The 22649-nt window shown below is 33.0% G+C and overlaps 2 protein-coding genes across 11 annotated transcripts in view; one reads left to right on the top strand and one right to left on the bottom strand.

Moving 5' to 3' along the window:
• Positions 1–22649, bottom strand: part of LOC145272760 (retinal-binding protein) — a 368701-nt gene that overhangs the window by 117277 nt on the left and 228775 nt on the right. The gene's annotated exons all lie outside the window — the stretch shown is intronic.
• Positions 21071–22649, top strand: part of LOC145273340 (retinal-binding protein-like) — a 381653-nt gene continuing 380074 nt past the window's right edge. For 2 of the 7 annotated variants that reach the window (XM_080127171.1, XM_080127231.1), the window contains exon 1: positions 21396–21489. The gene's annotated coding sequence lies outside the window, so the exon portion shown is untranslated. Of the gene's footprint in view, positions 21246–21327; positions 21490–22649 lie in introns of those variants that run through there. The other 5 variants (XM_080127073.1, XM_080127071.1, XM_080127072.1 and 2 more) reach the window with 5 other exon arrangements.

The following is a 22649-nucleotide window of genomic DNA, read 5'->3' as shown; positions in this document are numbered from 1 at the left end:
TTTTCTTAGAAATGCACGGCTATGGAATTACCTTCCGTTTTCCTGCTTTCAAGCTGACTACAATATGGCTGTCTTCAAGTCTAATGTAAACAAGTTTTTGATGAGCCGTTCCATATGAGTTGACAAATTTACCGAATTTCCATTACTAACGATAATTATACTGTCTAATTTCTACTGTACACTCTTTAAACCTTATCCTAGAGTGGCCTCTTAGCCTTGATAAGTGGTGATGGCTATGTAAAAAATATAAATATATATATACACAAATATATTTATATATAAATATATATATCTATATAAATATATATATAGAAATATATACAGAAATCTATACTCCTATAACTTCGTTTTTCTTTTGTGTGTATTGATATTCATATTAAAAACCTCTTTTCTATTTATTTAAAAAGAAAATACAATTTTGTTATAAATGGGTTGTGGAAATGCATTCACTAGCAAAAGATCTAGCTAATTTGCATATTCTTTTAAACATTCATTTTAATTAATTCCCTATTAGTTTTTTTGGTTTTCTTATAGGATGATCATCTAGAGTTAACTATTACGTGTAATTATATTCATGCAGATATTCTACATGATTTATACTTGCGTAATATTTGCGTAAAATCTTTACAGTAAACAAAAAATTGTTTCCATATATGCATACGTATATATTTTTGTTTAATCTATTAGTCTATCTATCTATCTATCTATCTATCTATCTATCTATCTATCTATCTATCTATAAAAGTGAACGTGTCTGTGTGTGTGTGTGTCTGTGTGTATGTCTGTGTACATTTCCCTACGCAATAACTCTCTCAATTTTTAGTCTACAGACTCAGAAATTTGATATACAGGGTACTGAGATTTGGGAAAATCGACGTGGTCGGTTTTTGGCCAGAAATTTGGCGATTAAGGGGTGAATGTTCAACGATTTTACCTTTAAGAACTCTACCAAACTCCTCCAACAATTTTGGGTCTACGCACTTGAAATTTTAGATATAGGTTCCTTGGACATGGGTCTAACTTAATATCTTGATTTGAGCCCAAAAAATAAATTTGATAGGGGTCAAAGTTAAAAAAAAAATTGACCCCTGCGGTCTCTTCCAAATTACTCAGAAAATTTCTGGTCTAAATATTTGAAATTTTACATAAAGAATATTCAGAGATAGGGCAAACCCTTTCATCAGTTTGAGTCGAAAATTTTTAGTTACCAATATATGAATGTATGTATCTATGTCTATTTGCATGTCTGCCTTAAACTTTCAATAGAGGCGACGGATTTTACCAAGATCAGTATCGTTTTAAAGTTCGACATTTCATACGACAAATATCGAAAAATTGGCAAAAAACATTAATATCTTCCCCTTCAACTAGGCACTTTTCTACAGGGGGGGGGTCACTTTTTTCGCCGATATTTTTGAAAGTTATCCTCTCCTTTAGATTGTCTAGCCTTAATTTTAAAAAAGTCGCTTCCGGTTTGGCGGTGGTCGTAACAGCATAAACGTTAGGTTTTACCCCGTTCCTTTCCTGCGGTACGGGTTCGAGCCTGCCTTCCTACTACCACTTTTTTTTTTTTTTTGCTCAACATACACATCCAAACACTCGGGCAACGCCGGGCTGAAATGCTAGTATATATATATATATATATATATATATATATATATATATATATATATATATATATATATATAACTATTTCATTTATTCACATAAATTTACTATACGAAAGTATAGATTTATGCGTAAACTTTAAGTATTTACTTCAAAAGTGCTCAATACGTAGGTAGAGCTATATATATATATATATATATATATATATATATATATATACACACACACACACACACACACACACACACACATATATATATATATATATATATATATATATATAAATGAATATATATATAAATATATATATAAACCTGATAACAGGAACCATTTCAGATACCCATATCAAACTCTCTTCAGCCGATACTTATCCCTGAGATGAGTATCGGTTGAAGAGAGCTCGATATGAGTATGAAAACCGGTTCCTGCTATCAGGTTTGAAATCGACGCTACCGATGACTTATCTCATCTAACTTTCTGTAAATAAAACATCAATAAATAATACACTCTTATTTTAGGATTTTTCCTTGATCTCTTGGCACTCCGTTGGAATCCTTTTTTTCCAAAAAGTATAACTATATATATATATATATATATATATATATATATATATATATATATATATATATATATATATATATATATATATATATATACATATTTGTGTGTGTGTGTGTGTGTACGTGTGTAAATATGTATGAATAAAAATTTATACGAAAAATATATAAATGTTTATATTTTTCTTTGTTTTCTGTATTATTGTAAAAAAAACAAAATAAAAATAAAACAAGAATGTTTCTTTCAAAAGCACATATTTTCGACCGATCCTTCGGTCTTCTTCAGTGTGTATATATGTATGTATGTATGTATGTATGTATGTATGTATGTGCATGTGTGTGTGCGTGTGTGTGTGTGTGTTTGTTTGTGTGTGTGTGCTAGAAGAATACCCAGCACTTGTGCTGATGAGTTAGCTGATTCTGGGTGTTATTTGGGTCGGTGTATGTGGGAAACTATTCTTCGTAATCAGATCTTAGTAGTCACCAATTCTTAAAACATCTTCGAATTATCTGATTGATCTCCCTAGCATCTCTTCTGGCCAATCTTAGAGAATATTCTCTTCCGTCCGGAAGTTAAAGAAACTTGTTCTACGTACATTTAAAACTAGATCGTATTCTCTTTCTGGCTCATTCAAAGTGGAAGGATTTTCCATTCAGATTTTGCTATCAGTCCTTATGTAAAGGTTATCTCTTCCTATAGTAGTCATAAAGACTCCCAGAATTTACTTTACTTTCTCATGCATAGTTCTAACTCTGAAAACATGTGTTCTTTTGTCATTGTATTTGGGACAGTAATATATTCTCTCTTTTTAGTACTAATATTTATTAGTAATTTTGGGTGCCATAAATATACCTGTGACCCTTTACGTTTATCTTCAACAAACTGTTTATTTGATGTCTATGTATGTAAATCCATCTGTTTCTTCTAACACACGCGTGTGTTACCCACGCTAGAACAATACACGAAATGACGACCTCCTGCACGGGAAAATATTCCCGAACAAATTGTCGATAAAAACGTAAAAACTAGAACATAAAATATTATTAGCTTTTCACATTAGATCAGTAGTAGCTATTTAGCATTTGTTTTATACTGAGATTTCAACAATGTCCTCGTGGTTCGGCGGAGAAGAAAGAGATAAGGGATAGAGTTATTAAACTGTTAGTGACGCAAACCCTTTGTTACTTACACATCTAACATTTGTAGCAATGACATTGTTACGCAATCTGATCTTATTTTAGATTTATTTCTCCTTGTTTTAACTTTTCACACATTAAAATCTTGACAATTATCTTTCGTTGATAATCATTTCTAGTAAGAATTTAACAGTTCTGCTACAAGACAAAACTACATGTATTTGTTTATATTTGGTTAAACCAACGAAATCTTGTTATCAATAAATAGTTCAAAAGTCAATTCAAAATCGTGGAATTTTTAAATATTATACATTTTTAGAAAAAAATACACAATAAAAACACATATAAAACAATAGGTACATCATCGAAAATTTTAAAGTGATTTGTTTACAAAATAAAATAATTTACTGGTCAAATTAAGTAGTTTGATTACAAAGTGAAATGGCTTTGGAAGAACGTTGGGAATATACGCCGAAGAAAAACATGTTAAATGTTGGATTCAAAATAGATACATGATCAGAATTATAATTCAAGAAATGTCTTCCAGCTAAGTGGAAATTAATTAAAATAATTAAACTTATTCTTATACTGTGAAAGAGGGTTCCTTTAAACATGTGAATAAGGAGGCTCTATGCTTCCCGCATGAACGACCACTATTTCAAAAAGAGGACAGAAGAAGGAAAAGTAAGTGACTAATGATTAGTGAAAAAAATATTTCTCCTGGTGAATTAAATGAGAGTATTTTAAAAATGCAAGGGAGGTAATTCATAAATATAATAGAAAAAATAAAACGCTATATTTCAAAAGAGAAGGGAAGTAATTTATTATACAGGGTGACCCCCCCCCAAAAAAAAATAACGGGCCCCAACTCTAATTAGGCCCCGTTTCTTAGTATTTTGTCCCCATGAAATGAAACTTTGGTTATAACTAGTTTATTATATTCAAACCATCACATCATAACACTTTTTCTCCGTTCTACAGCATATGTTCTAGATGGCCTCCATTTAGCTTCTTTTTTTTTTTTTTTTTAGGTTACCCTATATTCGCCTTTTTATAATTTTATGAGAAAGTTAAAGATGGAAATGAATTTAAAAAACAGCGAGATGTCTGTTCACATTACATTTAAACTTTTGTTGATTAGTACAGGAAAGCAAGAAATAGGAAGGGAATTCCAAAGTTTAGCAGTCCGAGGGAAGAAACTAGTAGAGTAGAAGGCTTTATGGCATAACAGTGAAGGGTTGGGATTTTGCTGCTTGTTGGGTTATTCGAGAGCATGTATATTAAAGATGCACAGATGCTATGAATTCATCAGAGTACATTCCATTGCATTACTTGTAAAACATGCAAAGAGATGCGACATTAATTCGATGAGACAGGGGTTGGAGCTTGGCCGATAGTGCGAGACCTATTAGATTTAAGATTCTTTTTTGGATCCTGTTTAATTCTCAAAATAGAATAGTTTGTTTTTTTTTACCAATTTTATGTCTCCTTAGGTAAATTAAAATCAAAATATGATACTAATAAACATGTCTATAATCCTTATTCTAATTTTTTTTCAAAATCTATCAAATGATTTTAATTTTAAATGTGTGTAAAATGGAAGGCTTAATAACGGGGTCTTAAAAATACTTGAAATTTAGGGAACATGCTTAATTGGTGTCTAATGATTATGGATCAAATGTAAATTTAGAGGAATTGGAATGTTAAAATTGAAAGTTTTTTGTTTTTTTTTACATAGGCGTCACCACTTATCAAGGCCGATAGGCCACTCAAGGATAAGGGTTAAAGAGTGTAGAGTAGTTAAAAGGACAATATAGTAATCAATAGTAATGGAAGTTCGGTAAATTTGTTAACTTAAGTGGAACGGCTCATCAGAAACTTGTTCACGTTGGACTTGAAGACAACCATATTATAGACAGCTGGAAACAGGAAAACGGAAGACAATTCCACAGGCGTGCAGTTCTAAGAAAGAAGCTTTGATCATGGAATCTATGTTTAGGTTTAGGCACAGATAAAAAGTGGGGGGAATTATTGATAGTGTTTTCAGCTAGACGAGTGTTTCTTGTGAAAGTTTGGCGAGGGGGGACCATAGATTGAAGCTCAGTCGAACACTTTCCATGAAAATAACGATAAAGTAGAGACAAACTCGCAACATCTCTTCTGTGAGATAGAGGTTGCAGGGAAGAGAAAAGGACATCTCCCACCAGGCCACAAAGTTGTGGCCATATTATCCCCACTATTATATAAAAGGGACTTTGTCTGTTTTTCTGTGTGTGTGAAGAGAGAGAGAGAGAGAGAGAGAGAGAGAGAGAGAGAGAGAGAGAGAGAGAGAGAGAGTTCCGATGTTTTTGACATTTCACACTTTATGTGCCTGACAGTGTTTTAGATAAGTTTTGTATCGGAATGTCTTCAATAAGTATCAATAATCGATAATCGAAAAAAATCCGATGAAAAAACAGTCGATTTCGACTAAAGTTAACACCTTCTACAGCCTAACATCACAAGTGTAGTTAAGAAGTTTTATTACCACACACGTAGAAAGGCCGACATATAAAATCGACAGCAGGTTCTTTGATATGACAGAGCCGCGTTTGAAATTAATGTTTCTGTTTAGAGCACAATTAAAACATGATACTTGATTTTTGCATATTAAACTTAAATCCAAGCTATTATCACTGCAAAGCGGAAAGGTACGGCATATAAAGTCAACAGTAGGTTCTTTGATATGACAGAAACGCGTTCGCAATGAATGTTTCTGTTTAGAGCACAGCTGAACCATGATATTTGATGTTTGCATTTTAAACTTTAATTTAAGCCATTTTATATGAAAAATAATTTAACAATAACTTCTCTACAGTGCAATGTAGACTACAATATATTATGGACTAAGTATCTGCAGGGAAAATTGAAGAATGACCGATTTTACCGATTTTCATAACAATAAAATCGTTGATCTTCATTCATTCCTGGACAACGTTGGGTGTCCATGTTTGAGTAGCATAAAACTAAAATAATAATAATAAAAAAAACCCAAACTCTGCAAGCATTCAAATAAATAGAAACAACCGCGTTTTATTTTTTCTTATTTAAATTCTTACTTTAAACATTATTTAACTGAGATATAATAAGATTTAAAGTCATAAGAACATTAATTAACAGCGGATTGTGTACAACGGAGAGAATGCCAAAATCGCTGGAAAAATGGTTGGATCATTTTACCACTCAAGTAGGTATCTCACTATCGATGCAATTTTCTATCTGTATAAGTGCCAAGTACGTCCTAAAACGAAGTACTGATGCCACATCTGGGCAGGAGCTGCCTGGCGCACCCTATCCTGACTTGATGTAATTCCAAACCGGGTTCGAGACCTAGTAGGTGGTGCCCTTTTTCCTTCTGTGCAACCTCCTTCGCACAGAAGAGACGTTGCGAACCTATCTCTGCTCTATCGTTACTTTCATGGCAAATACTCGTCTGAGCTCCAGTCTATGGTCTCCCCTAGCCAAACATTCACAAAAGAACACTCGGCTAGCTTAAACCACTATTAATAATTTACCCCACTCTGTATCTGTGCCTAACTCTAAATACAGATTCCATAAACAAATATTGTTTCATAGAACTGCCCACCTATGGAACACTGTTCCACAGGCGGGCTTTCCGTTCGATTACAATGTGTTAGCCTTCAAGTCCAATGTAAACAAGTTCTTGTCAAGTCGTCCCCTTAACTAACTCAAATTCTACCCATATACCATTAACGGTTACTACACTACTACGTTGCATTCATTAACCCTTATCCTCAAGTAGCCTTCGAGCTTTGATAAGAGGTGGTTCCTTTGTAAAACAAATGCTGTTTTGGCTTCTTCTAGATTCGTTTCTGATAGTGACAATCGTGTCGATTTTTGGTTATAGACTTAAGTCACCATGGCGCATAACACACCTATTTCAACCGTGTGTGTATCCGGAAATGCAAGTAAAAAGGGTTCAAATCTTGCACTAAGCTTGGGACACGTTTATATTGGATAGGTTTTTGTGTTCATCTACTAAATTTTCTGGAATCCATAATACATGACGAGGACCGTATGCAATCTTCTTGTTAAGTTGAAACCTACATTAAGAAATGATGAACACGAATGCGAATAGATATTAATTTATTAACTTTAGAAATCATCATCACCGACTCAGTTAGGGGCGTTATTTTATCCCGGAACTCCACACTGTCTATTTCCTCGTTAAAAATTACCTGAACAGAATGTACTTACTTTAGTCAGCGAAAGATGGATGTGTGTGAGTCAGAACGATTTTATCGTCAATAGGATCCTGGATGATGATCCAACATAATCGGTCTGATAATCCCAGGCAATATGAAATGGAATATGTACGTAAAAGACATTGCCAAATCGCCACAAAGGAGATTGGCTCCCTTTACTTGGTTAGAAAACTGCTCACACAAGCTAGTAACCTATATTGCTGTAAAGCTATTATTTGCCCGTGTATAAAGTATTTGTTACCACATCTGGTCCAGTGCACCTTCTCCTTGGATAGAATAGGAATCTAATCTAACAAGTTCTGACTCGCATGCCGACCCCAACTCCTGTAAAATCGCTACGGTATTGTATTCTTGTGCTTATTTTACAGGATGTGCTGCTACGATGAATTAATTGCACTTGTAACTTCCTCAACGAAAATACTCCCGACCCATTCAACGAGCACGAAAATCCATTCACTTCACTGCAAGGATCCCTAGATGCTGGAAACATTTCTATTCTAATAACTTATTTTCTTAGATCACATTTTTTTTAAAATTAGCCCACCTTTTCATTGTATTCAACCCTTCCAATACATAAAAAAATGAAATATAATGTGAACAAAAACCTTGCTTCTCATCTCCACACCGACATTATCTCCTATAAATCTGTCCTCTCTCGGAGTAGGCCCTTACGCTTCGATGACAATATGGCTTGTTAAGTGAAAGCAAAACTAAAAAGGCTCACCCGGGAAAGAGGACTGAATTAATGAAGCAACCAATCGGCCGGTGATTATGAATTGAAATTAATAAAATACGTCGTTTGTGATGATCGATTTATTAGTAAATGACAAGAAACAAAACTCAAGATGAAATATCAACATTCTAGTCAACACATGAAGTCCAGATTAAGCAATTTTTCCGATAGCTTGTTTTTTTTTTTTTTTTTTAAATTGATTGTCTTTCTGTTCTCTGTTAACCCGATTGTACCAACATGCAGAAATTACATATGACGTTAACGAGCATCCTGCTGCTCAACTCACCATTTAGGTATTCCCTATAAATCTGGACTCTATTGCATTAGTTGTTTATGTTTTCAGTGGCAATGTGTGGGGGTGATTTAAAATTTTTTTTTAATGAGCATGAAGGAGTATCAAACATGAACAGTATAGCGAAAGAGTATAAAAAAGAAAAATTATCACGAAAGTGTATCACACAGACAATGTGGTTTTCTACTATAGAAAAATGCTACAACAACGGTTCGTGAAATCAAAGTCGAGTAGAACAGAACTAGAACACAAGACAAGTCATGTCATGTCAATTGACTTGACATACACAGGAAATACTTTATGCCAGATGCAACAGAAAAACAAAACAAAAAAAGACATCCGTTGATCCACCCGTTGCAGTAAATTGCATAGCGTATAATTTAATTAAAAATAAGAAACACATTTACGTTATAGCGTTTCCGGAGTTTATGTTCTGTATTAAATAAATTCGAGCTGACTCACGTGATTAGAGCTGAGTTGCTCCCATGTCCCCCTCCGGGCAAAGCAGCGGCGGTTTTACATCCAGATAAGTAAATTGTTTCGTGCCAAACGCCAAAGTTAATATTATGCCTAAATGAATAACACAATACGATCGCCGAGGCAAGTTAATAGAAACTACACTTGTGATTTTTTTTTTAGATGAGGGCTGATTGCTTGCATTACTTGTTTTGATCAGATTTTGTTCTCATCTTGAGTGTTATTTGTGCAACGTTTCTGTCGGTGTAGCCTCCGATCTTCGTCAGGCATATTGAAAAAGTAAGAGAAAAGTTACTGACTCCGTATATGGTTTCTTATTCTTGGTGTTGTTTTTTTTTCGTCATGGTTTCGTATGTGTAAAAAAAAAACATTGGTTGCCAAAGGGGGGGGGGTAACTGTAATAAAGTTTGACGGGATTTTCTCCCTTTTACTGTTGAAATTTTAAGGAGGAGTTGTATAAATTTTGTTTTTCTTTATAATTAGAGGTTCCCAATACCTTTGTATATTTTTTCCGCATTTGCATGAAATCTCATATATGCAGTTTTTGTCATGAGACATCGGTCGGGGTCTTGACGTGTACTAAATGTTTTTTCAGAGTCGAGTCACTCTTGTAAACTGTTCTGATGCCATATGGACTGCATATATTTTATTTGGATAGACCCTTTATGTATGGTGTACAAACTGTAGCGAATTTTCGGGTATTGTCTTTGGTGTTTGCTCTAGATTTTTCGGAGCCAATGAAACGCTATCTGGGTAGTCATTTCGGTGGAGGGTTATTCTAAGGTTGTCCCTCTCCTCTTGGTACATATTGTTCTGGCACATTGTTGTAAGCACCGGACGATTCCTTTTTTTTTTTACTTTAAATGGACGGTGGGAGTTGAAATTCAGGTATTGTCTCGTGAAGGTTAGTTTTCGATGTATGAAAGATACAAATTTCTGATCCGTGCGGGTTATTAATACATCCAGGAATGCTAGTTTGTTGTTATGTTCCTTTTCTGTTATTAGTGCGTTTTAAGATATCTCAAACAAAAAACAGCCACAAATGAAGAAGAAAATGGTGGTATTTCGTCAAGACAATGTACTGTGTTAGAATTCGATCGCAAAGGTGTTAGAAAATACATGAATGGTACTTTAAATTGCTTTCGTCCCATGTTTGGTTCTAATGGACTACTGGCTGGTGGCAGCTAAGAAGAAATCTCAAAAGAAAGATATTTAGTTCAAATAAGAAGTGATATTGAAATCTAAGGCGTATTTTGAGTCCAAAAACAAATCGTCAACGCAAAAGAGATATAATCGTCAGCGAAGTGTTAGAATAATTGTATCTCCTAGAACAAGATATTCTGATGACTAAAGTTTGTTTTTTTCCTAAAAGTTATTGTTTTATTATTAGTTAAGCTTAGGAATAATTACTGATGCGTTAGACTGAATCAGAATTTGTTTATCCATATTAATAAGAAGAATAGCATTTAATTCCATTTAATATTTTTTTTGTAAATATGATTTATCCTGCTCGAAATGGTTTTCAGAAATAAACCCCCTTTGCCGTCAGCAGCAAATGTAAATTACAACGGTGGCCGTATTTGCACTCAGCAACACATAATCCAATATGTCCCCGGCCTGACATAAAGATGTCGCGCCTAACAAAACTCTATTCGAATTTAATAAAGTATTTTTTTATAAAGTAAATTTTTTTTCTGTAAATAAACTTTCAGAGGGCGTGTGTCAAAATTTGGAATTAAATGGGCTTATTAGTTATTTAGCTATAACCAGTGAATGCGGATAATATTGTTTTCAATTGTCAAAATTTGGAATTAAATGGGCTTATTAGTTATTTAGCTATAACCAGTGAATGCTGATAATATTTTTTTCAATTGTCAAAATTTGGAATTAAATGGGCTTATTAGTTATTTAGCTATAACCAGTGAATGCTGATAATATTTTTTTCAATTGCCAAAATTTGGAATTAAATGGGCTTATTAGTTATTTAGCTATAACCAGTGAATGCTGATAATATTTTTTTCAATTGTCAAAATTTGGAATTAAATGGGCTTATTAGTTATTTAGCTATAACCAGTGAATGCTGATAATATTTTTTTCAATTGTCAAAATTTGGAATTAAATGGGCTTATTAGTTATTTAGCTATAACCAGTGAATGCTGATAATATTTTTTTCAATTGCCAAAATTTGGAATTAAATGGGCTTATTAGTTATTTAGCTATAACCAGTGAATGCGTATAATATTTTTTTCAATTGTCAAAATTTGGAATTAAATGGGCTTATTAGTTATTTAGCTATAACCAGTGAATGCTGATAATATTTTTTTCAATTGTCAAAATTTGGAATTAAATGGGCTTATTAGTTATTTAGCTATAACCAGTGAATGCTGATAATATTTTTTTCAATTGTCAAAATTTGGAATTAAATGGGCTTATTAGTTATTTAGCTATAACCAGTGAATGCTGATAATATTTTTTTCAATTGCCAAAATTTGGAATTAAATGGGCTTATTAGTTATTTAGCTATAACCAGTGAATGCTGATAATATTTTTTTCAATTGTCAAAATTTGGAATTAAATGGGCTTATTAGTTATTTAGCTATAACCAGTGAATGCTGATAATATTTTTTTCAATTGCCAAAATTTGGAATTAAATGGGCTTATTAGTTATTTAGCTATAACCAGTGAATGCTGATAATATTTTTTTCAATTGTCAAAATTTGGAATTAAATGGGCTTATTAGTTATTTAGCTATAACCAGTGAATGCTGATAATATTTTTTTCAATTATTACAAAAATTAGTCAAATAGGTGCCGATTAGCCTCGTTAGTAACACGGAAAAATATCCACATCGTACGGGTATTACTTTGATTTGATATCTATAAGGGAAATTATCTACATCTTTCTTTTTACAAGGAAATCACCATTTATACAGACCCGAAGGCCACTCGAGAATAAGGGTTAATTAATGGTGCAAATCGGGTAAAATTTGATTATTTAAAGAGACGGTTCAACAAGAAAATTGTTTACATTGGATTTGAAGACTACCACATTGTAATCAGCCGGGAAGCAGACTTCCAGAACAGTTCAACAGGCGGGCAGTTCTAGGAAATAAGCTTTTTTCATAGAATCTGCGTTTAAATTTAGGCACAGATAGAGAGTAGGGGAAATTGTTCGTACGTTTCTTTTTTTCTTCAATATACGAATATTTACATGACGTCGTTATTTTTCGATTCCTTGTTTATATGCTCCGATATAGAGATCGATATAGAGATCGATATAGAGATCGATATAGAGATCGATATAGAGATCGATAAAGTTTTGCTGATGATTTACGAGAAAATGACAAAAATTCAGCTTGGTTTAAATTAGGATAAGCTTGCCATTCGTCAGAATAGATTAGTGAGACTTCAGCGATTTCTCATCGAATAATTGGCTGAAGTGAAAATAAATATTGACCCCAGACGAGAATGATTTCTTGTCTACTGATGGAACAGGTACTACACTTTTGTCCTAAGGAGTGTAATTTTATGTTTTTGCTCTTCAAACTTAAATAACTGTCTTATTCAAACCTTACTTTTATCGAGCGGCATCTCCCTCTCTCTCCCTGCCTCTCTCTCTTTATATAGATGCGGGTTGTTTCAAAAGTAATGCATCCTATTTTAAACTAAAAAAATGGTCTATATATGAGGAAGAGTCACCGAGATGAGAGTGGTACCATTAAAACGAGTAACTCTTTGTGCTCCAGAATTTGCTTTTCTGCATAGTCATGACCATTCTAAATGCATGTTTTGCCAGCGATGAGGTGTTGGCTGTTCATAGGCGTTAGGAGATGGGTTCGTCGATTTCAGAGTGGCGGCGACAGAGATGTAAGTGACAAAGTGCCCTCCGACCTTTTACGAGAGAAGCATCAAAAGAGGCTGGCAAAAGTGCATTGAAAATAGTGGTGACTATGTAGAAAACTAAATTCTGAAGCACAAAAGTTCGCTCGTTATAGTTGTACCCCTCTCGGGTTCGTAACTCTTCAACGTTTTTAGTTTTCTAGTTCAAGAATAGGAGACCTTATTTTTGAAACGACCCTTATATATATATATATATATATATATATATATATATATATATATATATATATATATAAGGTAGAGGACATGTGAAAATATTTTTCTTTTTTACAAAGGAGTCACCCGGGAGTAAAGGCCGGGAGACCACTTAAGGATGATGATTAATGAGTGTACAGTAGTCAATGTGACAATATCGTAGTAATCGTTAGTAGTGGAAATTTGGTAAATTGGATTATTTAAAGGGATGGCTAATCAACAACTTGTTCAGGTTGGATTTGACTTAAATGTGGATAAAACTTTTAAAAATAGTTATTTCTATTTTCTAATTCTTATTATTTAGAATACCAATAAAGTTATAAAATTTTAAGGTGTACACGGACTTTATGGACATCTCTTACACACACACACACACACACACACACACACACACAATTGTCATTATAAAAAGAAAAAAGAAAAAAACGGCTGCTTTGATGAAGTAAAGATATATGTAAATCGGAGACGCAACACAAAAATGGTTTGCAAGAATGGAACTAAAAAATAATAATAATAAATAAACAGAACATAAAATCAGGCAAAAATGTGCATATAAATCTTTCCAAGTTCTTTTCGTTCTACTTCTTACCACTTAAACTCTCATTTATTTTGGTTGCATCCACCTACTTCAGCGTCTTCGTTGTCATAAAAAGCGTCGCATTGCAGAATATGACGTTGAAATTTGGCACCACATATTTATCCTCTTTGGTTGAGATTTTTCTGTCTTCTTTTTTTTTTTTTTTTTTTTTTTTTGCTTAAATGTGATATATAATTTAGTTGGTCTGTTACGCTTAGATTTGAAGGAGCATCTTCGTTGGTCAGTCTGATAAAGTATTTTTGCTTATTTGTCAGAGTTACGTTTTCGTTGGTCTGTCACACTTATGTTACAAATATAATTTTCGTTGTTTGTTAGATTTAATTTTCAAATGTCATTTTTTGCATCTGTAAAACTTACGTTACAAATTTAATTTTACTTGGTCTGTCATACTTATGTTTCGAATTTTCGTTGGTCTGCCACACTTATGTTACACATATAAAATATAAAAATACGAATATATTGCCGAGAATATATGTTCCAAAATTCATAAAAATCAGTTCATTAGTTTGGGTATTCATCTTCTACACCGATAATATATATTCCAAAATTGATTTGTCATTTTAGATTATCCTGTACGTGAAAAAAAAAAAAAAAAACACACACACACACACACACACACACACACACACACACACACACACACACACACACACACACACACACACACACATATATATATAAGTGGCCTGACAACCGAAGCAGCAAAACTAAAGCTGCCTGCCAGGACACTATGCATACAAATGTAGGCAAATGTGGGCATATTTTATTGGTTTGAAAATAGAGGGTTCTTTTTTTTACCAATTTTCATAAAATTTTAATCATAGAAGAGTATTATAATCTTCAAAATGCCTGCAAATTTTCATGTTGTTTCGTCCCATAGAATAAAAAGATATGAGCATTTCAATATTTAATTTGGCTACCAGTGCGCACACACACACACACACACACACACACACACACACACACACACACACACACACATATGTATGTATATATATATATATATATATATATATATATATATATATATATATATATATACCACTTTTTTGGGCAATTTTATAAGTTTGAATTTCAACGATCAATGATCAGAATTTAACAAATGGAGGCTCGTTGGAAAGCTAATGACCTGCATTATGTAGTGGGTCATGTGACATTTGTTTTAAGGTCGCATATTAAGGGAATCATCCATCATATAGAGCCTATTTTTAGCACTTTTTTTACAGCCATAAGATGTTTCAATCATAGTCATTTGTTTTCCTAGTTTTGCATATGAATTACAAAATATCTGATATTTCCCCAAACTCTCTGGCCTTGATGGGGGGAAGACTAAACTTGCTGCTATGGTTTCTAATGATCTGAAATAACAGCAAGGGGAGACTTGATTCCAAATATTTCTCATATGTTATATCTCCCCTCTTTGGTTTTCATACATAAAGTAAATTTCACAGTGTATAAGGATTATTTGATACTGGAGATATCTATACTCACAATAAAAAAAGACGGGAAATATAACACATGGAAAATATTTAATAAAAAAAGACGGGAAATATAACACATGGAAAATATTTAGAATCAAATTTCCCTTTACTGTTATTTTAGATTATTTGAAACCATAGCAACAAGTTTTAGTTTCCTCTTCTTCTTCGTTTTGGAGAAATATATATATATATATACAGTAGAACACCGGGATACGGTATTAAAAATTAGTAACAAAATACATTACAGTATATATTAAACATGTATATAATTAAGTATAACATTATAAATAATACCGTAAGGCGGTGCAAATACCGTAACAAGGGTCCAGAAAAACATCGTAATCCATACCGTGACCTGAAAAAAGCGTATCCTAGGGTTACCATATCGCGGGATTCTAATATGTATATTTATAACGATGACCGATACCGCACCAACCACACCGGGCGTTCTTAATCTCGTCGGATTCCACCCGATATGACAGGTGTTCTTTCGATCGTACATTGTCCCGTTACAAGTTGGCCTGTTGATCGTCTTCACCCACTGTGTTTTCATGGTGGGGCGCTTTGCCTCTCGATCGAATCGTCTCCTACCCTGTGCAGGTAATCTCCGGGTACATCAATCACTCCGTTAGTCCTTGCGGTTTGCTGAAAACTGAAGAGTCCTCACCACAAAAAAACAGAACTCCGGTTTATAACAATAACAAACTATTTATTAATTTCATTACTTCATAACAGCTAATGTCTAAATTGAGGTGACTTACTATAGCAGTGAAACGATGTAAGACCAGACCAGTAAAGTCACAGATTTCCCATTAACACAGGCTAGTTAACATCATAACATCAGGCCCTGAGGGCTCCCAAATCGGGAGCGCTTGCCCAGCCATTCCGTTTGCTGGCTACGACTCTTCTCTTTTTAGAATTCCTTTTTCTAAATCCAACCCTTTTTCCCCACTTCAGAGAGTGGTTACAAACACCCTTCATTTCTTCCTCTTAGAGCTTACCCTTCGTCTTGTCCACTCAGCACTTCTCGCTCTCCCTTTTATCCTATTAATTTGTACTGAGGTTTTTACTTATTATCAAAGTAGGAGTGATTAGTCATTCTAGGTCGAACAATGCCTGGCGGCGACCCCTAACTCCTTGACCCCCATTCTAAGCTGTCAGCCTCAATCAGCCAAGAATTTCTGAATCTCTTCAAACCTCTCAACAGAGGTTTTAAAAACAAGCCTTCATGTTAACAGATATATAACGACAATGAGATAAAAATAATTATTATTTGTTTTTTTCTCTTTCTGACAAAATCCCATAGACATTTCTGTTTTGTCTCAATCAGATATCAACACCCCCTCTTCTGTCCTCTCTTCCTCTATTTGACAATCAAGACCACCTGGTGTCGCCCGGGGTCTTGCCATATATATATATATATATATATATATATATATATATATAATAATAATAATAATAATAATAATAATAATAATAATAATAATAATAATAATAATAATAATAATAATTAAATGGCAATAATTAGATACCTACAGACACTGGTGTTTCATAATTTCGGGAATCATTCAGTGCAGGGTGTAACGAATAACCCCAGTCGATAGATTCGAACCTGACGGCTATCTCTGGCTTCATTAGCAAGGACCGTATCCATTCGGGAACTGACAATAACAGTATTAAAGGGAGTCAAAGTCCACTAGTAAACGCCAGTAAATGCCTAAATATAGAATTGACTGCCAGTGACCATTAGTCCTCGCCACAGGCATTCAACCACAGTCAGTGCCCGCCAGTCCCCGACAGTGCCGGGCATTTAAAGACAGGCGATTTCAGTTATGAGCATTCCAATAGAGGTCGATAATGAAACACCAGTAAATGCCAGTATCCACTGTACCCGCATATAATCGCCCCAAATCAACACTAGACGCCAGTAACAGTGATAGGAATCAGAGTCAGTGGTTTCTGCTAGTTGTCACTGCCAGAAAATGCCCGACAGTGAAAGCGAGATGATTTCATTTGGCAGCTACCAGTGGCCACTATATTCCAGGGTTGACAGTGGCCCCCACTTACAACTGTACTTTAAATTGTTTTCATGAGTAGGGATACTTTAACAAATCTTGTATTAATACTTCCACCAGATAACGCCTGTATACGAGTCCTGCTAGAAAAATAATTTTATAAAATCAGTAGATTCTCTAGGGTGCAATGTAGACTATAATGTGCTGTGGACTAAGTCACCGCAAGAAGGCATGTGAACTAAGTTTCCCCCGAATGCATCGGAACCGTCCCAGACTAGAACAGGCAACCAATCGGTTTGATTATTGGAAGTGTGGAACATTCGTTGAGCCTAATTCAATACCTGCTAATATATATATATATATATATATATATATATATATATATATATATATATATATATATATATATATATATATATATATAATATTTAATAATGTGATTGATAATTTAAAAATCAAATTATAATTAAATTAAAAATCCGTTTCATAAGAAGGAACAACAACAAAATCAATAATTTGTACGATCGTTTCGGAAAACAATGTTTTTATTGTGGTAGACATCAAGTTACGGACAATAATTTTTACATATAGTGTTTTTAACAAACAAAGTTTCCTCATCAGCAAAATATTGGGAAGGGTTTTTAGTATATGTAAAAGACACCATAAATAAACCTAGCATTAAAAGTAAGGCAGGTGTATCTGGAAAAAAATAAAATAAAGGTATGTATTTAACTTGATAAGAAAATTAATATGGGTTAAAGATAGAAATAAAATAGAGTAAAATTATAAATCTAAATTTGGTTTAAGTACAATATTATAATAGTATTTTTCTAATAAAACTCATAGACACATACACATACATATACACATATATATATACACACATACACATACATATATATACATATATACATATACACATATACATAAATACACATACATATATATATAAAAATACACACATATATACATATACATACATATACATACATAAAAATATACATACAAATATTTACCTTTTAATTTTTCGCCTTTTGAAATCAGGAACTAAGGTCAAAGCACTCATATAGATGTTTGTTACAGCTTTTCAGCTTATGAAATGATAAATTTTCAAAAGGAACGCTGGTGGAATATTTTATATCCGTTTGCATACTTTTGATTAAAAACGCCAAAATTTAAAACTCGAAAGAAAGGGAAGATAATCTTATTTGTATAATTAAATAATGTAAGGGGGATAATTAGTCATATTTCTTTAATTAAAGAATGCAAGGGAGATAATTAGGCTAACTTAATTTATTACAGAATAATTAAACAATATTATAATCTATTTTTACTAATAATAACTTATTTTTAATGATTTAAGATGGTTTATATTTATTAAATTTAAACCAACGTTTATGACTGCATGTGAAGATTAGTTCCTCTCTTGAATTTAATAGGGTGGTTGTATTTTTTATATCTTCATATTTCAAAATTTTTAGGGTTTCTTTTGTACATAGTGCACAGAATTTATCTCCTGGTTTATATGGTTTGCAAGATTCAATTACTTGCCATTTCAACTTGAAAGAAATATTGTTATTCTTGAATTGCCAAATATACTTGGATAGAGTAGTTTGGTTTGACAGGGAGTTATTTTTAAAAGAATATTTGTGCGTTGAAATTCTATGTTTTATTAGGCCAGATGTGGAACCAAAATATATTGCCTCTTGTTTATTGTGATTATTTTCCGTTACGTCTGGTGCTGGATTATTATATACCAAACCACAAATATTAGATAATAATACAAATAAACAACAAACCAAAACCCGTAAACGTAAGAATAGACATAAGGAGACCCTATGGTTCAACCCTCCATATTCCAAAAATCTAGAGACAAACTGAGCCAGAGAATTTTTTAAAATATTAGATAGGAACTTTAAAGCCCCCCATAGATATAATAAAATATTCAATAAGAATACAATCAAAGTGTCTTACTCTACTATGCCTAACCTTCATTAAAAAATAATTAGTTCTAATAGTAAAAAATTAATAAGCTACAAAATACAATTATACAAAATATAGCAGACTGTAACTGTAGAAGAAAAAATAAATGTCCCCTACAAGGCTCATGTAAAATAAAAAACGTAATCTATAGCTAGACAGTATCAAAAACCCCAAATCTACATGAATCTATTAGCAACCATAACTCAACCACCCGATTAAATAATGACACCAACTTTAACCAATCTACCAATCAATTACAAACCAACCCACTATATAATAATCCATTTCAGTAGATTCTCTAGGGTGCAATGTAGACTACAATGTGCTGTGGACTAAGTCACCGCAAGAAGGCATGTGAACTAAGTTTCCCCCGAATGCATCGGAGTCGTCCCACACTAGAACAGGCAACCAATCGGTTTGATTATTGGAAGTGTGGAACATTCGTTGGGCCTAATTCAATACCTGCTAATATATATATATATATATATATATATATATATATATATATATATATATATATATATATATATATATATATAATATTTAGTAATGTGATTGATAATTTAAAAATCAAATTATAATTAAATTAAAAATCCGTTTCATAAGAAGGAACATCAACAAAATCAATAATTTGTACGATCGTTTCACATTACTAAATATTAAATTAGCTCTAGGATATTTACCTATCGAGCTTATTATATATCTAAATTACAACGAGCACTTTTTCTTTCCCTGTATTTTAATTAAACTAGTAATTTTACTATTACATTAAAATACACTCTGCTCTTTAGACTATTGTTCTAATCTCCTTTATATATATATATATATATATATATATATATATATATATATATATATACGTACACACACATATATATATGTGTGTGTGTATATATATCATCATCATCATCATCTAGAAAGAACTTTGTGCGTTTGTGTGTCTGTCTATGAGGTCGTTCATTATGGACTAAAAAACGGATGGGTCAATTTTTATGAAATTTCACACGAATGTATTTCATGTACTCGGCAGCGTTTTGTGTTGGAATGCCTTGATAAGTATCGATAATCGAAGTAATCTGATGAAAAAAAAAAGAACAGACGATTTTGACCAAAGTTAACATCTTAAATAGCCTACCGTCACAAGTACATTTGAGAAGTTTTCGAATCACACAAGTCGAAAGACCCGACATACGAAATCAACAGTAGGTTCTTTCATATGACAAGGTTCGAAATTAATGTTTCTGTTTAGAGCACAATTGAAGCATAATACTTGACTTTACATTTTAAACTTTAATGCAAGCTATTATATATAAAATAATTTTATAAAATCAATAGTAGGCTCTCTACAGTGCAATGTAGATTACAATATATTGTAAACTTAGTAAATGCGAGAGGCTTGTGAAGCTTCCTCCTAGTGCAGCGCGATTGGTCCCCCAACTAGAGCAGGCAATCAATCAATTTGATTGAAAAATGGACGAATTCACTAATTTCGATGACAATAAAAATATGAGAAATTGAACATTTCTTGCTCAACATTCAATCCGGGGCAACGTTGGGTCTCTCCGCTAGTATATATATATATATATATATATATATATATATATATATATATATATATATATATATATATATATATATACACACAGATGCACACATGTAATGAAACGGGCATGGACACGTACCATATATTGTTGCAGAACAAGTGTATACATGCACCTATTCTTATAGCCTCCTCCTCGCTAGAAATGTCTATATCTATGTGAGAGAGAGGGAGGAATGGAGAGAAAGAAAAAAAAAAAGGCTGGGAAGGGAAAGGAAGGAAACCGAAAGGGGTGAGAGAGTAGGAAGCAATTAAGTTGCAATGACCGTCAGTCTTCGACTCTACAGAAAGACGATTCAGTACTAAATAACTTTCTTTCTGACACACGTTCTACTGCAACGGAATGCGCTGACCTTTGACACTTACCAACCCGGACTATGAGAGCAGAAGATAACGCCCAAAAAGGTTTGCTTTAAAACTGGCGGGCTGTGTATACATCCCTCTCTCTCTCTCTCTCTCTCTCTCTCTCTCTCTCTCTCTCTCTCTCTCTCTCTCTCTCTCGCACGCACGCACGCACGCACGCACACACACACACACATACGCACACATACGCACACATACATGTATATAAACACGAAACCGTTTTTTTTTTTTACCAACTTGTCAGTTAGGAACAAACATTACACCAGACACATGTACAAACACGACGGTAAGTTTTGGTCCTTTCAGTTTTTGCTTATTTTTTTCTTTTAATTTCCTTAAACGGATGGTGTTTTTCTCTATGGTTTTTGAAAACGTCGTCTGCTTTTTTGATTTTTTTTTGTATTTCAGAGTTTATTTATTTATTCAAAACAGCTGTTTTTTTTTTTTTTTTTTTTTTTTTTTTTTTTTTTTTTGCTTAACGTCTTCTCATCGGAAACAGGATTAATACGGCAAAATAGATATTTTCTGAAATAGCTACGAAAAACAATCTTATTAAAAATGAATATGCACATTTTCAAGAATATTTATATATGTAATCCCCCTCCCCCTAAAAAAAATTTTAACGGAATTTCATACATCACAAATTCTTCTCTTCTCCTAGTTCTCAATATAATTACATACTAACCATTACCAGTGATAAGAAACGTTAGTTTTCCCTGGAGTCTGAGTGACAGCAAGTCTTCCTTGATTCCCCATAGTCTTCGTTCAAATCCAGCAATATTGTAAGTTACTTGATGTTCTTATACCAGCGACTATCAATCATTCATCACTGAGAACAGCCAATTGTTTTTCCTGTGATCTAAGTCACAATATGTTTTCTCAATATTCAAGTACACTCTATTCCCAGTCTTTCAATTTTCTCTAACTTTTCGTAGTCACTGTCATCAGTGGTACCAATCGATTTTTACATCACTAAATTGTTTTGCTCTGCGGCCTGTGTATACATGTATAAAATAATATATATATATATATATATATATATTTAGTTTAATAATAATAAGTATTATTTTACACCTACAGACATTAACATTTCATGCTTACGCAATCATTAGTGTAGGATGACAATTCCCGTTTGCCGCTGTATAGCCCATCCAAATTATCGCTTAGTTTATCGCCCCTGGTTATTACATTTTTCAGTCTCGATACTTTTTTTACATAAAAATATAAGAATACCAATAGCATTCCGTGTTTAATAAGAGAGCGGATTTATTGCCTGTCGTCTAAACTTCACTTATTCATGAAGGAGTGACAACGAGATTAGGTACCGTCGTTACCATCCAGAATCTCCCTTGTAGCAAGTTGGATTTTCTCCCAATTAAAACCGAATTTATGCAAATAAATAACGACAATTTCATTGTTTGAAACTCCATATGCCTTTCTTCATTC

The sequence above is a fragment of the Euprymna scolopes genome, chromosome 1 (genome assembly GCF_053919585.1).
Source record: "Euprymna scolopes isolate OS-2025 chromosome 1, ASM5391958v1, whole genome shotgun sequence".
NCBI classification, from domain to species: domain Eukaryota; kingdom Metazoa; phylum Mollusca; class Cephalopoda; order Sepiida; family Sepiolidae; genus Euprymna; species Euprymna scolopes.
This window is presented reverse-complemented; position numbering and strand designations above follow the sequence as displayed.